This window comes from Elgaria multicarinata, chromosome 7, assembly GCF_023053635.1.
Source record: "Elgaria multicarinata webbii isolate HBS135686 ecotype San Diego chromosome 7, rElgMul1.1.pri, whole genome shotgun sequence".
NCBI lineage: Eukaryota > Metazoa > Chordata > Lepidosauria > Squamata > Anguidae > Elgaria > Elgaria multicarinata.
In genome coordinates, this window is record NC_086177.1 from 51,494,681 (window position 1) to 51,510,630 (window position 15,950).

The window sequence follows — 15,950 nt, forward strand, 5'->3', positions numbered from 1 at the left end:
GTGGGGATAAAAACAAGAATCTAGCTCAGCTACTGATTTAAAAAATCCATTCTAATCATAGTAAATCCTCCAAAATTGTGGATTCCATTTTGATCCATTGCCCCCAGATATTAATGCACACAGTGCACAGAACAAATTCAGCCTAGTCTAAATAACCATACATTTTCATATCTCTAAAAATAGTCCTTGCAGAAACATGGCTTCTTCTACAGGAGTTTACTGTGTCTTCCCATGCTTAAGTAGACAATTCCTGGCTGTCCCTTTTCCTATTAGATGATTGGTGATGGAGGCTCACATATTCAGTAGATTTCAGAAACACCTAGATTAAACAGACTACATACTGTGTCAAATAAGCAGCACATTCAGAGAACAATTTATTTTTCAGCCCATATCAGTAATGTCTGTTTGAAAGCTGTAAACTTATCTTTTATATTTTGGGTGTGGGAGTAGGAGTGTTCAGGATATGTTGATGCTATCAATAATCAGAGCTTCAGGAATACAACATATCATTCACAGTTTATAGACAAGGCATGAGATTTTAAGAGCCCATGCACTTTACAACTGAGATGGACAAGCAGCCTTGAACTCACCCTAAAAAGGAATCAGGCCCTTTGAGTACTTCATTCAAAAACCCTTGCAAGATTCTTTAAGCATTCAAAATAATGCTTAAAGGGCCAAATTGCCTCCGTCATTTATTACCCATTCTTCAGGGAAAAATATTATCTTGGAGGCCAGAAGTAATTACAATCCCAATGATCACCAGTAGAAAAAGACACTGCCAGTATTACTACACTGCCAGCCTCTTCATTTTACAAACAGCCCTCCACCTGCTTCTCCATCTCTGCTTCCCAAGTTGGTGTCTTTGCTTCTTGAAACATAGGGATGGTGTAGGAGACAGTGGGGTGTGGGATCAGAACTAAAGCAGCACAGTCTGCTTGTGGTACCTCAATTCTGCTTCCTTTAATACAAGCAAGGGTGCACAATCAAACACCTTTGCTTCAAACATTTGCCTCAACCTAATTTTCAACCTTACACCACAAATATTTCCAACACTGATATACCTTATAACTTCAAAAAAGAAGTGTACCTTTAGCTGATCGTAGCTGTAAAACCATGACTGTACAGTCAAAAACCCACCAAATTGTATAGCTACTAATGCTACTTTACTAGATATTATCAGAACAGGGACTACAACATAACAACAACTATGTATCATGCGAATGTGCGTCACCTCTATTCTTCTGACCTCTAACTACTCCCAGCTGTAGTATGACCACTCTTGAACAAACCTTTGTTGGACCCAGAAGATTTGAACAACTATCTGCTGGTGTTAACATTCCATTCCTAGGTAAGGTGCTCAAGTGGGTGGTTGACAGCCAACACTTCCAAACACTCTTGGAAAAAACTGGATTCTGGATTCATTTCACTTTGTGTTCAAGGCTATTGTTGTCACAGAACCTGTCTTGCTCATCCTGTGGGATGATACTTGCCAGGAGAGAGATTGAAGGAGCGTAACCCTGTTGATTATCTTGGACCTTTCATAGATAGCATTGTGGAGAAGGACGTACACAAACCTTATAAGACAGGCTGTGTACAATGCCCCATTCCATTTGCAAGCATGCCATCATCTTTCAAATACCGTCTTACTGACTGGGTGAAAGGATACCCAGAATCCCACAAGCTGTTAAACTGAGGGGAGGGCACTGCCAGCTGAAATTCCCATATGTCTCTGATACACACAGACACAGACACACACAACGAGAGAGAGAGAGAGAGAGAGAGAGAGAGAGAGAGAGAGGGAGAGGGAGAGGGAGGGAGGGAGGGAGATCTGAGCACAGGAATTTGTTTTTGAGTACCAGAACTGAACACACCTCAGAATCCTTCCACACAAGAATCCATTCCACAATGATTACCGCAAACTTTCTTCATTTTAGCAGTATAACTTAGGGTGGTATGAGAGGTGTCATTCTTTGCTCCTATTCTTAAACAACAGGTCATACGGAATCCTTGCTACAAAACTTATGCAAATCACTCAGACAACTATCAGAAGATGTATCTTCTGCCCACCCATGCCTTAGATCAATAAAGCTCACTGGGTGACTTTGGGCCAGTTACAGACTCTCAGCCCAACTTACCTCACAGGGTTGTTGTTGTGAGGATAAAATGGAGAGGAAGAGGATTATGTATGCCATCTTGGGTTCCTTGGAGGAAAAAAGGTGAGATAAAAATGTAATAAATAAATAAAAATAATCTTATGCAGCATAAGATTCTCTGCCGAACCCCATCAAAAGCCCTACTAGAACAGGACAGAGGGTTCTCTAGTACAGTATCCTGTTTTCCAAAGTGGCCATCCAGATACTTTGGGCAAGTCTTCACACAGGGCCTTAGAGCAACAGTCACTCACTGGCAAGATCTACACCAGGCAGGATATAGCACTATGAAAGCAATATGTAAGAGGCAGGAGCCACACTACTGCTTTATAGCAGTATTGAAGTACACTGACAACTGTTGGGGCCGATGACACATACCATATACTGCTTTCATATTGCTATATCCTGCTTGCTGTAGCTCCTGCCTCTTATATACCACTTTCATAGTGCTATATCCTGCTTGGTGTAGATATGGCCCTGGAGTTGCATTCATTTGGATTCTGCTTCTAGTGTAGGTTTTTTTGTAGGTGAATGTGTCTCGCACTTTTTGAGTCATTTTATTTATTGGCTGATTCTATTTTTCCTCTGTTACTAATTAGTCTCATCTATTGATACTAACTCATAATACTTCTTTGACTCTATGTCCAGGTGTCTGTCAAATTTTATTTCTGTCCCTATTAATCTATTTCCATTCCTTGCACTGTACTGAACTGTTGCTTTGTTGCCAATTAGATAATTGTTCTTTATGACATTTTATGTTTTGTTCTGAGACTCGTATTTTACTATTCTGTTAGTCCTTCTCTTACTCCTCCATCTCTTGTCTATGGTTCTTTTTTCCACAATCATCTCATTTAATGGGTCATATTGGAGATGTGGGATTTTCTCCTATCATTCATTTGTGGGATTTTCTCTTATCATTCATTTGCTATTTTCCATCTCTTCATTTCCTCTATCATCCTCTTTTTGCTTTCAGGTATCACGTTATCTGGTTTTTCCTGCTAATATTCTTCTTACTGTGATTTATCATTTCCCTAGTCACTTGGTTAACCTTATCTGGCTTTGTTGAGTTATTCTCCTGCTCTTATTCTGGATGATTTCATATTCATATCGATCAATCTGGTGACTCAGTGGTTCAATTTTCTTTATTGTTTTGGGCTTTTACTATCACTTCTAATAACTCCATGGTCATGGTTTAGATTTGATAATAACCTTTTCTTATTTCAATTGCGTTAATTCTCCTTTCCCATTGTCTGAAGGCAACTTTCCTTTTACTCTTCTTTTGGATTCTACATTATCTGAATGCATTACTACAAGATTTAGGAATTTTAATGCTCTTCTCTGTTTTCTCCTGTTCTTTCTGTATCTTCCCTTGGCGAGATATTCAGTATTTAACTGTGCTTTTTTTATTTCAATGGATTCCTTCAACTCCTGCATCTCTTGAATCTTGTTGTCCTTGTCCTTTGCAGCACAAGTTTACTTCTTCCTTCATTTACTTTGACTACTGAATATTATTATGCTATAACATATTTGTTAGTCTTTAAGGTGGCACAAAGTCCCTTCTAATTTTTGCTGGTATAAATAAGCATAGCTACCTCTCTAGAAATGGGAAGTCCTAAGCATATTCTGATGTTCTTTTCTAAGAATGTGTGCTCAATCCCATTTGTTTTGCTCTTCTTGCTAAACCATTTTTCAAACCTGATTTCTTTTTCATCTCATCATCTCTTTTGTCTTGATAATTATTCAATTAACTATTTGTTCCTCTCGCCTTCCAGATGCGGTTTCATTTCTTCCACTCAATATATCTGATCATGTTCTTGACCAACTGAATACCTTTAGAGAATATTATGGTTTTATACTGTTGTTTTGTTTTGAATTGTCTTAAATTTGTAAACCGCCCAGAGAGCTTCGGCTATTGGGCGGTATAGAAATGCAATAAATAAATAAATAAATAAATAAATAAATATATGATTTGGAATTGAAAACTTCCCTTCTCAGTAATGCTCTATATGTTCAATGAAACAGTGCCATCTAGTGGCTGAATTATAGTAAAACACTGGCACTTAATGTGCCGATATGGCTCCTTCAACTTTTATTACAGCATACCTCAGATATTTTTGAAAGCAAGATAAAGGGAGCAAACTGTGGGAGACATCCTGGAGGTTGATGTCATCATGTAAAGCATCTGCAAACTTCTGTGATTGGCCAATCACAGGTATACAATGAAAGCCTCATGTAGAAATGCTCTGTGTATGAAGTTTTGTCCCAATCCTATAACCTTTCAAGAGTTTATTTGTGCCACCCTCTTTTTGGTGCACCGGGTTTTCACTCCTTTGTGGGTAATTGTGCAAAATTTTGAAGATGCATCAGGTGCCTCCCAACTAGGGGAGGCTTTGTATGAAGTTTGTCCCAATCCTGCAAACTTCCAGTCTTTAGAATCATAGAACAGTAGAGTTGGAAGGGGCCTAGAAGGCCATTGATTCCAACCCCCTGCTCAATGCAGGAAACTACCTTAAAGCATACCTGACAGATGGCTGTCCAGCTGCCACTTGAAGGCCTCTAGTGTGGGAGAGCCCAAGACCTCCCTAGGTAATTGGTTCCATTGTCGTACTGCTCTAACAGTGAGGACATTTTTCCTGATATCCAGCCAGAATCTGGCTTCCTGTAACTTGAGCCATTATTCCATGTCCTGCACTCTCAGATGATCAAGAAGAGATCCTGGCCCTCCTCTGTGTGACAACATTCTCCCCTCAATCTTCTCTTTTCCAGGCTAAACATGCCCAGTTCTTTCAGTCTCTCCTCATAGGGCTTTGTTTCCAGACCCCTGATCATTGTCACCCTTCTCTGAACACGCTCCAGTTTGTCTGCGTCCTTCTTGAAGTGTGGTGCCCAGAACTGTACACAATACTCAAGATGAGGCCTAACCAGTGCCAAATAGGGGAACCAATACCTCATGCGATTTGGAAGCTATACTTCTATTAATGCAGCCCAAAATAGCATTTGCATTTCTTGCAGCCATATCATACTGTTGGCTCATATTCAGCTTGTGATCTACAACAATTTCAAGATCCTTCTCGCTTGTAGTATTGCTGAGCCAAGTATCCCCAATCTTGTAACTGTGCATTTGGTTTCTTTTTCCTAGGTATAGAACTTGGCATTTATCCATATTAAATCTTATTCTGTTGTTTTCGGCACAGTGCTCCAGCCTATCAAGATCACTTTGAAGTTTGCTTCTTTCTTCCAGGGTATTAGCTATCCCACCCAATTTGGTGTCATCAGCAAATTTCTTAAGCATAACCTGTACCTCCTCGTCCAAACCATTAATAAAAGTGCTGAGCCCAGGACTGAGCTCTGCGGAACCCCACTCCTTACCTCCCCACCCCCCGTTTGAGAAGGTACCATTGACAAGCACTCTTTGAACCCAATTCTGTAGCCAACTGTAGATCCATCCCTGGGAAAATTTTTGGAGCAGATTATAAAGAAGTCAATCTGTGAGCACCTTGAAAACAATGCAGTGATTACTAGAAGCCAACATGGATTTGTCAAGAACAAATCCTGCCAGACTAATCTGATCTCATATTTTGATTGGGTAACCTCCCTTGTGGACTGTGGGAATGGGGCACTTTGTCAAAGGCTTTGCTGAAGTCAAGATATATTATGTCCACAGCATTCCCACAGTCCACAAGGGAGGTTACCCAATCAAAATATGAGATTAGATTAGTCTGGCAGGATTTGTTCTTGACAAATCCATGTTGGCTTCTACTAATCACTGCATTGTTATCAAGGTGCTCACAGATTGACTTCTTTATAACCTGCTCCAAAATTTTCCCAGGGATGGATGTCAAACTGACTGGTTTGTAGTTCCCAGGTTCTTCCTTTTTTGCACTTTTTGAGGACAGGCACAACGTAAGCCCTTCTCCAGTCGTCCAGCACTTCACTCATCTTCCAATGATTTTGAAAAGATAATAGACAGTGGTTCTGAGAGTTCTTCTGTTAGCTCCTTCATTACTCTAGGATGCAGTTCATCGAGCCCTGGAGATATGAACTCGTTCAAAGAAATTAGGTGTTCTATGATCATTTGTTTATCAATCTCAAACTGCAATCCTTCCCCTTCAGCTTGTACTTTACTTTTGCCAGGGGCGTCATAGACCCGCCTTTGGGAGAAGACTGAGCCAAAGTAGGAATTGAGCATTTTGGCCTTTTCTTTGTCATCTGTTAATAATTTGCCATCCTCATTAAACAGCTGAACCATCATTTCTTTTCTGACTTTTGCTGTTCACGTATCTGAAGAAAGCCTTTTTACTGCTTTTAGCATTCCTCGCTAGTCTGAGCTCATTTTCAGCTTTAGCCTTCTTGAAATGAATTTGGCACTTCTGCGCTACCTGTTTGTACTCTTCTTTTGTAGCCTGGCCTTCCTTCCACTTCCTATAGGTATCCTTTTTTGTTTTCAGGTCATCTCTAAAAGATGTGTGGAGCCACATTGGTTTCTTCTGTTGTCTTCTACCTTTTCTCCTTGCCAGAACTGTTTGTAATTGTGCCTTTAAAATTTCCTTTTTAAAAAACTCCCACCCATCTTGGACTCCTTTTCTCATTAGGGCCAATTGCCATGGGGCCTTACTTATCATAGTTCTGAGTTTATTAAAATCAGCTTTCCTAAAATTCAGAGTACGTGTATGGCTATACTCAGATTTTGCTTCCTTTAAAATGAAGAATTCAAGTATGACATGGTCACTTTCCTCCAGAGTTCCCACAACCATCACTTTTCCCACTAAGTCGTCCCTATTGGTCAGTATCAAGTCAAAGATCCTCTAGTTCCTTCCTCCACTTTCTGTAGGAGAAAGTTATCAGCCACACGTCAGGAATTTCTTGGAACGGCCACTTTTGGCAGAATTTGTCTCCCAACAAATATCAGGGTAATTGAAGTCCCTCATCACTATTACATCACACTACGACATCCTTCTGAGCCACCACCACCCTTGCAATGTTGTCAATGGGTGAAACAGCGCCACTGCTCAGGCAGGAGAATTGCAGTAGGATGGGGGTGGGGAAATAACTTAGATTACGCAGTTACTCACAGTAGCTTAATAAGCTATGCACAGTAACTCATTTGTCTGATCGTGTAGGGGATAACAGCAGCTTCTTTTCAAAATAAGCTACTGTGCATACTTTATTAAGCTATCACAGCTTAGTGACGTACGAACCTGAGCTACCTCTTGTTTGACTTCCTTTTTGCCTACTTCTTTCAGTGTTTCTATTGTGGGAAGCTCTTCCTCTCCTTCCCCCCTCTGCTCATTTCCCTCAGACCTCTGATTCTGACCCTACCCTATGCTATTTTCTCTCAAAACACTGCACCTAGGTGACCACATCCCATCCCATGGATTTCACCATCTATATCAGGGGTGAAGAACCCTTTTTGGCCTATGGCCCAAATTGGTTCTAGGCAAGCACATTGGGGCCCGTGTGCAGCAGTGGGCCAGGCCATAATCTGAACATGGAAAAGCCAACCCACATTTGGCACCTGGCCCACCTCTTTCTCACTCTCTCTCTCTCTCTCACACACACACTGCACATCCATTCATACAGACACACCCATTTATTCACATGCACATAATACACACACCACTTCTGAAAACGTCTCCTTTGGTACACATTTTTATTTTGCTTTTTAACAAAATAGATGTTCAAGTCTCTAAATGTTCCAACAAAATACCATTGGTGAACATTTTATACCTCAGACAATCTTATTAGTTTATACTATTTCTGGAACAGAAATACAACTTATTTTATGTTCAGAAATACAGGTGCAGCAGTATTCCAACCTCTCCCCTATTAACAAAGTTGTCCATGACTGTAATGTTTCCTTTCCCCCACCCCTTCTTACTCATACAACTTCTCTTCATGCTTCAACTGATACCTCTTTAGATGGATTAAGAAATATTCACAGTAACCTACAGGCTTCAATTAATCAGTTCAACATTCTTGGCATGGTGAGTGTGGTGCCACCCACTGGTGAGCATGACAAGCAGTCAGCTTTCTTCCCAATTTTGAAGTTGGAGAAGTGGGAAGGAATCATCCTGGCAGGTATGCTATGATCCCCACCACTTCCCAGCTCCAAAGGTAGCAGGAATGTCGGGGATTATTTGACACCTATGTGGCCAAAGCAAAGATCCTTGGCCATGCAGAGCCAAAACAGGCACACAAACGAACACACACACACACACTGGCCTTTCCTGCTCTGTGGCAAAAAATCCAGGCAGGGGAAGTGCTCCCCTCAGGAAAATCCAGGCAGGAGCGGGGAGTACTGGGCTTGGCTGCCTAAGACAAACACCAGCAGGGCAGGGCCTTGACAGATGGAAGAGGACTGAAGACTGAATTTTTTGGCTTTGTCAGGAAGGCTAGCCAGAAATTATAGACGCCTCGTAAACTATATTGAGAGAGAGAGAGAGAGAGAGATACAACCATACAATAATGTAGTGTATCTACAGTGTTTGTCCAATCTTAGCAGTTGCGTTTCAGTTATGGTGAAACACCTACTTTTAGTCTAACCCTACTGCATTTTTAAGGTATCTTCAGAAAAATAAAATAAAAGAATAAATACTGAAGAAGAAAGCTCATGAAGAATCTATTAGGTACTAAAGTTGCTTCTTTTGTCTCCCAAGCCTTTCCCACATAAATAAGAATTATAGCACTGGTACTTGCTCTCAGTAAATTTTTCTTGTGCATTTACCCATATGCAGTGATAAAATGGAATCCGTTACATGTATATACAATACAGCACAGTAGTGAAGACAGGTTGCTTACCTGTAACTGTAGTTCTTCGAGAGGTCATCTCTGCATTCACACATTATGGGCTCTGTGCCTGCATGGAGCCTAACTCCGGAAACTTCTACAAGCTAAGAACAATTTGGGCGGGAACCCCTCCCCCACCATCCAGTGCGCATGTCCCTGGGTTCCCGTCCATCTCCTCAGTTCTCTTTCAACCGCCTGTGGTATAGCTACTCTTGAGAACTTCTCTGTGTTTCTACAACGTTTGTTTGCTGAGGACCTCTATATTCTTATCTTTCCTATCTAGTTCTTACTCCTACTTTCTCTCTCTGTATAAAATTAGTTATTGTTTTTTCCTTTACTCTTTGCGATCTTTGATCGCAAGTTTGCTGTGGTGGCCTATGGCACAGAAGGCTTTATTCAAAAAATGCTCTAAGTGTGACCACAAGATCTCATCCACAGACGGATATTCTTTGTGTCTCTTGTGCCTAGAAGAGGCACATGTGGTGAACAGCCCATAATGTGTGATGCACAGAGACCATGAAGAAGAATGTACAATTATGTAGATCATCTCTAGGCAATCATACAATAATAGAAGACAACTGTATTTTTATTCCACTGAGTCATTAAAACATTTGATGATGATGCATTATATATTCCTAGCCCTGACTATTTTTGTATACAACTGACAAGAATTTCCAAGGATTTTTTTTTCAAAGTTTCCATGATGATATGGTCTGAAACGGAGAATCATGGACAAAGTATCACCATAGGGGGTAACATTAGTACTCTAACCCTCTGTGCAACCCAAAATACTTTTTTATGTGCTACCTTGGTTGTAAGAGCCATCACAAAGCTTGTGAAAAAATCCAAAGATGGGGCTAACAAAAACATTTTCAAAGAAAAACTGTGTATGGAAAAAAGGATAATCTCACCAGATCCCTGACCTTACTGAGGCACGGATAACTCTATTAAGTTCCTTAGTGGTATCAACATTGAATTTTATACTTCTCCATGACAAGACAATCTTGGACAATAGTGGCTTTCAGAGTAAAAACAGGGATGTGTCATTGCTCCGACCTTATTCATCATTTTCATAGCCATGATTCTACACCTTATTGAGGGGAAACTTCCCACTGGTGTGGAATCATATATCAAACAGACAGAAAGCTCTTCAATCTCAGCAGACTGAAAGCAAAAAGGACACCACAACCTCTGTTGTAGAACTTCAATATGCCGATGATCTTCAGACCATCCTAAATGTTTTTGCAGAAGCATATGGAAAGCATGGTCTCTCACTTAACATCAAAAAACCCAAAGTGGTCCACCAATCTGTGCAATTTGCTCCTTCTCTAACACCATCAATCCAACTTAACGGCGTGATGTTGGAGAATGTTGACCACTTTCTGTGTTGTGTTGTGCAAAACCTGTGAGCGTGACTGCTGCAAGGGTTAATGATAAACCAGACCATGCTCTCTGGGTTTGCACAACATGACAACCCCCAAGTGGGGCTTGTATATTCAAAATGGGACCTAAACATGCCCTGCAGGGACCACAGCCTCACCATGGGTTAAATCCCCCACAGTGAGCTGCCATGTCATATGAACAGCCCCAAAGAAATGCACCTTAAGATAAGAGTCTTAATAACTTGCAACTTTATTCCACACTTTTAAGCACTTCTGCTTTCAGCTGTAAAATAGAGTGTGGTATTCTAATTTATTAAATAAGATTGTTAAAAGAAAAATATGTGAAGGTTGCACCCACCCACCCTTTCAGGTGAAAAACAGGCCAAAATGGCAATGCAATGCAAACTGAAGACTCAGACATAGAACTAGGTTGGGAGGAAACAAATCTAGCTATTCCGTTTAATTACAGTGAACTTTATGTAGGGTTAGTTTGTTTTCCTAGGCCTGGTTCTTATCAAGCAATTCATGAAACACATCTCTCTAATGTCCTCTTCCCACGCTCTCCAATCCAATACTACAAGCTACATGTGGTCAGAATTTCTAACACTAAGAGCTGTACACTAAAACTTTCACATGCAACCTCTGTTGCCACTTCTATCTGCAACAGGCTCCTCACAGTATCTGCTACATCAGCACTTACTCATACTCAACAAACCAAAGAAAAGTTAACCACTGTTGCTATTTTCCTGGCCACAAGCCTCTTCTTCTAACATTTCTACTCCCTCTCCCACCTCTCCCTTTGTTTCTAACATTTTTACTCCCTTTCCTCACCCTCTCTTTTAAGTGCCCAGAAGCAAAAAAATGTAACTTTCACTGAGTGAATTTAAATAAAGGCTACTTCCTACATAATCACATGTATTTTGAAGGGGAACACACTGATAAATGCATGTCTGCACTTTTCATACTTGACAGCGATACAAGTATTTTGTACTCTAGTATCTATAAAAAAAGATGAAAAAAAATTAAGTAGTTTTTGTACAGCTCATTTTAAACCATTAAGCTAGCGCCTCCAGATTTTTTAAAGATTTAGTTTGGGCTTTCTATCAAGTTTGATAAAAATGTTCAAGTAATTCATAATCTATACATATTCATTATGCTTCCCTGAAAAACCTGCTCGTTTTTTTCTAGTGCCCACAGATTTCACTTGCTTTACCTGGACCAGGAAGCAGAGTACACACCTAGTTACGTGATATTTTAACACAGGTGGCTACTTTATTTGGCACATCAGTTTGGCGGATGGTGCCATGGACCACTCTAAAGCAACTTCTTAAAATTCTGCAGGGGATTTTAACTTACCAGTGATTCTATCCCTTGGTAATTGTTAAAGTTCACCATAATCTCCAGTATTCCTGTTAACAGGCCCAACTGCGCGCTTTTTCAAGCAAAGTAATCTTTAGCTTGTACTTGCAGTGGCTGGAATTCTCTTGTTCTTCACTCCACTATGCCTCCACTTCCCTTCCCTTCCCTTATGTGACATGCCTTTTCAGTGTGCAAACCCAAATGCATATATACATTCATAATGTATGAAAACAGATATTAACACAACACAACCAAAGCATTCTGTCACCTGCACACATACCAGGGTATTTTTGCCTGATTAAGCTATCTGAATGTGTTTTTATATCCTTGGCCCTATCAATGGGGTGAGCTAAAATAAACAAACACATGACAGACATTTCACATAAAACATGTTTACTTTTCTATTTGAATATCAAATTATACAGTTATATAAAGAAGCAGAACACCACAGAACATCACAGCATGACTGTGAAATGTTTAAACATGCAAATACTCCATGCTTAAGCAAACAGCATTCTGTTTTTATGGTACAATAAACTGCAAGCATTTTCTTAAAACTTCAATTATTAAAATGTTTCTAGAAATCAGTTAGGGGTTTTAAAATGTTACTACACTGTTTTATCTAGATGACCAATGTGGAGGTGTGGCTTTTACAGGTTAAAAATGGCATAAATAAGTAGAATATGTGGTTCTCAAAGACATTAGCTGCTGCCTTAAAGCAACAGCTAATGTTGCAAAATAGGCTTCCACTGTCATTGTAAAATATTCTTCAGGGTGACAAGAAACTCTTTGCAAGATTCTTAGTAATAGGCCAATATAGGAAAACTGATCTGAAATTTTGTCATACTTTTTGGAAACTGTTTCATACCTTCTTGCTACTACTGATGGTACTTTGCAGCTCTTCTTGATCTCCTTCTGTCCTAAAGCTGCCTTATTAACCAAGTTCTAAGAAATAGTGCAATAATATTTGATGAAATGTCTGTCATACAAGAATTATGTGCTACTCCCAAAAAGTTTCTGTGAGCTTTCAAATGCCATTTTACTGCACAGGGTTAAAGTTACATCAAAGCACAATTGAACCCATTCAGATTTTGCCACAGATCAGTATCCTCATGTAAGCATAAACGGTTCCACCAAGTAGTAGATGGATCGCAAGCTATAAAAAACTTTGAGAAGAAGCAAACACTCACACCCACACTAGGGTGTGGGTGTGAAAAAAGAATCTCTTTTTTCTGTGAAAAAAGAATCTTTGTGATAGCAAGAATAAGGATCCCCTTTGTACCTATAACTTTTGCAAGTTTCAAGGAGGAAAGCTCACACTTTATGTTATCATTATAGCTGCTATAATGAAGCAAACTCTGTTTTGCATGATGAACACTCCATCTGTTGGCCATGGCTGGCATTAAGAAGACAAGGTCCTTGACATTACTTGGATTACAGGAAGCCCTGCACCAGATAATAAAATATATTGAAGCAAAGAAAACCTCAATGTGTTCATCCTGAGGAGGATCTCTGCCAATGACAGAACTGAACATAGGTCGCTTGCTGGCCCATAACAGTCATACGATGAGCAATCATGTGAAGTTTCTGCTTTCAGCCAAAAGTAGACTCATTAAAATATCTTCTCCCATCAAAGGGGAGATCCTCTATGCAATTCTTAGCATCCTAGGTTAAGAGTAGTGGACTATAGTCAAACATGCCTCCCAAAGTTATGGCAGCCACCAGGGATCTCAAGCTACAATTGGCCATATCCTGGGAAGTTTTATAAAGCTGTCTGGCCAAGCAGTGCACCTAAAAATGGAATACATAAGCCAATCCCCTTGAGCCTGGAAAATGATCAAAATGGGAGGTAGCTTTTTCCTATTTAAAATGTAGGTACTGAGACATGTAGGCTTGGCAATTTTCTACCATGAGACAAAGAGTGGCACTAGAATATATCTTTCAATTCAGGGGCTGAACTTCCATCCTTTCTTGTCATAGGTGCAGAGTGTGCTTATTGCCTAGGCTTGGACTGAGTTGCCTCCACTATGATGGCACTGGGCATGGGGTGTTGAGGAGAAATGAACAGCTCTGTTGTTGAAAGCAGTAAAACGTTTCAATTCTCTTTGAGGTTGGTTGTACTGAGAAGTGTCCCCCCCAGGGATGGCAGCCAGTACCAGTATGTTGGTATGCATAAGCTTGAGCACGGGATCCTGAACAAGAGGTGCTGCATGCTACACCTCCAAAATCTATCCAACGCATGGAGGAGTGTTTTCTGTAGGAGACAGAGGTTTGGTTCCCAACATTCATGTCAGGTTATGAAATGGAAGGAGTGGCCAAGGACGAATGCAACAGCTTCTCCACATGACACAATAGTCAAAGCTGAGACAGCTACTGGATTTGTGACAAGGCCCTCTGACATTGAAAGAAATTGTGACAATGTCTGAGTGATAGTCAGGATTGAAACCAAGGACTGAAGAAGTTTGGAAACTGAAGTAGAAAGTAGTACCACTGGGAATACTGATGAATACAGCAGGTAGCCTTCTGAACCTCAAGGGAGACAGTTATACTCAGTCTCATAGTAGTTGGTATTGACAGTTATATTGAAACCGGGATGAGCAAACTGATTAAAGTAGCCACTTCAAGGTAAGGACTGTGGATTATGAAGTAAGGGAAAACATTGTGATCAGGGCCTTTCTGTTCCTCAGGCCTAGGTGGAGTTGCAGGCAACTTAAGAGACCATAACAGAATGTGGGTAACAACTCTTGTGATAGCATTGCTGGTTTGTTTTGGATAACTCTTTACCTAGCCTCACAGAAATTGTTATAAGCCTAAACTATACAAGAATTATTAGAGGTATAACAAAGCTATTGGTTTTATTGCCACAAATAAGATATGAAGATACAGGTTTGGAACCAGAGTTCTTGGGAGCAGAATTCCATTCACAGGATGTTTCCACTGGGAGAAAAGGGAGAGATATTTTTTTGCTGATTCCTCCTGCCTTCTATGTCCCATAAATAGCTCCTCTGGTGCATTGAGGGACCCCCCAGAACAGTGTGGAAGGTGGTGCGGAGGGCTGCGGGAGAAAGGGAGAATCACCCCAAATCACCTCTCAATCCTTCCTTCATGTGGAGTGTCCGCTAGATTTCAGTTCTGTCTACAAACAGAAGGAGCCCATGGAAGGGACACTCTGGATTCAACCCACTGTGTGTATTGCTCATGTTGTTCAATAATGTTTCAATAACATATTAAAGTGGTTATATGTGACTTTTAATAACTGTGAAAAAATACAGACACAGGGTGGGCTCAAATACAATTTACTGCAGTGTTAATGTGCTGGTCCAGTGAAAATTAGGATGTGACAAAATCCAATATGCAGCTGCTTTTGAATATTAAACAAAACTAAATAGGGTTTCTTTATAAAGCATTGAAGAGAGCTGTTGTTTTTACAAGAGTTAGTTACTACATGGGTGCCACTGAGATCCAGATAGGAGAGAGCGAAAGTTATCGGTAGGCCCTAGCTATGCTGTGAGCTGAGTAATACCATGCTGCCTACTTCCCCTCAGTTGTGGAACCATAGTAACAGCTTGCCACATAGCTGCAAATAGCAGATGTTAGTTTCTCCCTGCTCTTAGAGCCGTCACATGAGATTTTTCTAAGTATGGTATGTGATCTCGTTTAGACTCAAAGTCTTGGTGTGAATCAAGGAAATTAGATTATATTAGATTATATAATACATATATTTTAAAGCTTGAAGTGGGGAATCCATTATAGGGATCAGGAGGCTGATAAACTTGGCAGTAAGGGACTGCGAAACATTGTATCCTTGCTGGCAGTGGGTGCCAAGAGTCTGGTACCATTCGCTGGAGCATCATTGACCTGGTAATTGCAAGAGCAAGCAAAGCTTCATTTGCTGGGAAAAGAGCCTGAAGCTAGATGCAGCCTATCATTTACTAGGACAGAATGCACTATTCACTACAATAGCATCTATTGGATCTAAAACACACACACACACAAGTTACTTCTGCAGTGTATTAACCTTGCTTTTTTTCTCTTGTTAATAATCTATAATAGTCTTACAGGATTTTAAATTTGTAAAATTTTGTTTATTTTTGTTGACCTGTCTTTCCTTTTACCAAATATCGGTTTCTGGTTTGTGTTTCCTCAGTGTGGGATCAAACCAGTAATGATGAAATATCATTCTCTCCCCTTTAGAGGATTTTTTGGTTTCAAATTAAGCATTTTTTTCAATTGTAAAGGTTCTTGAGCTTATACCTCTAATACTTTTAAAGAT

At 40.2% G+C, this 15,950-nt stretch overlaps 1 protein-coding gene across 1 annotated transcript in view; it reads right to left on the minus strand.

Annotated features, from left to right (window-relative positions):
* GNAL (G protein subunit alpha L) overlaps positions 1–15,950 on the minus strand; it is a 146,592-nt gene that overhangs the window by 108,725 nt on the left and 21,917 nt on the right. The gene's annotated exons all lie outside the window — the stretch shown is intronic.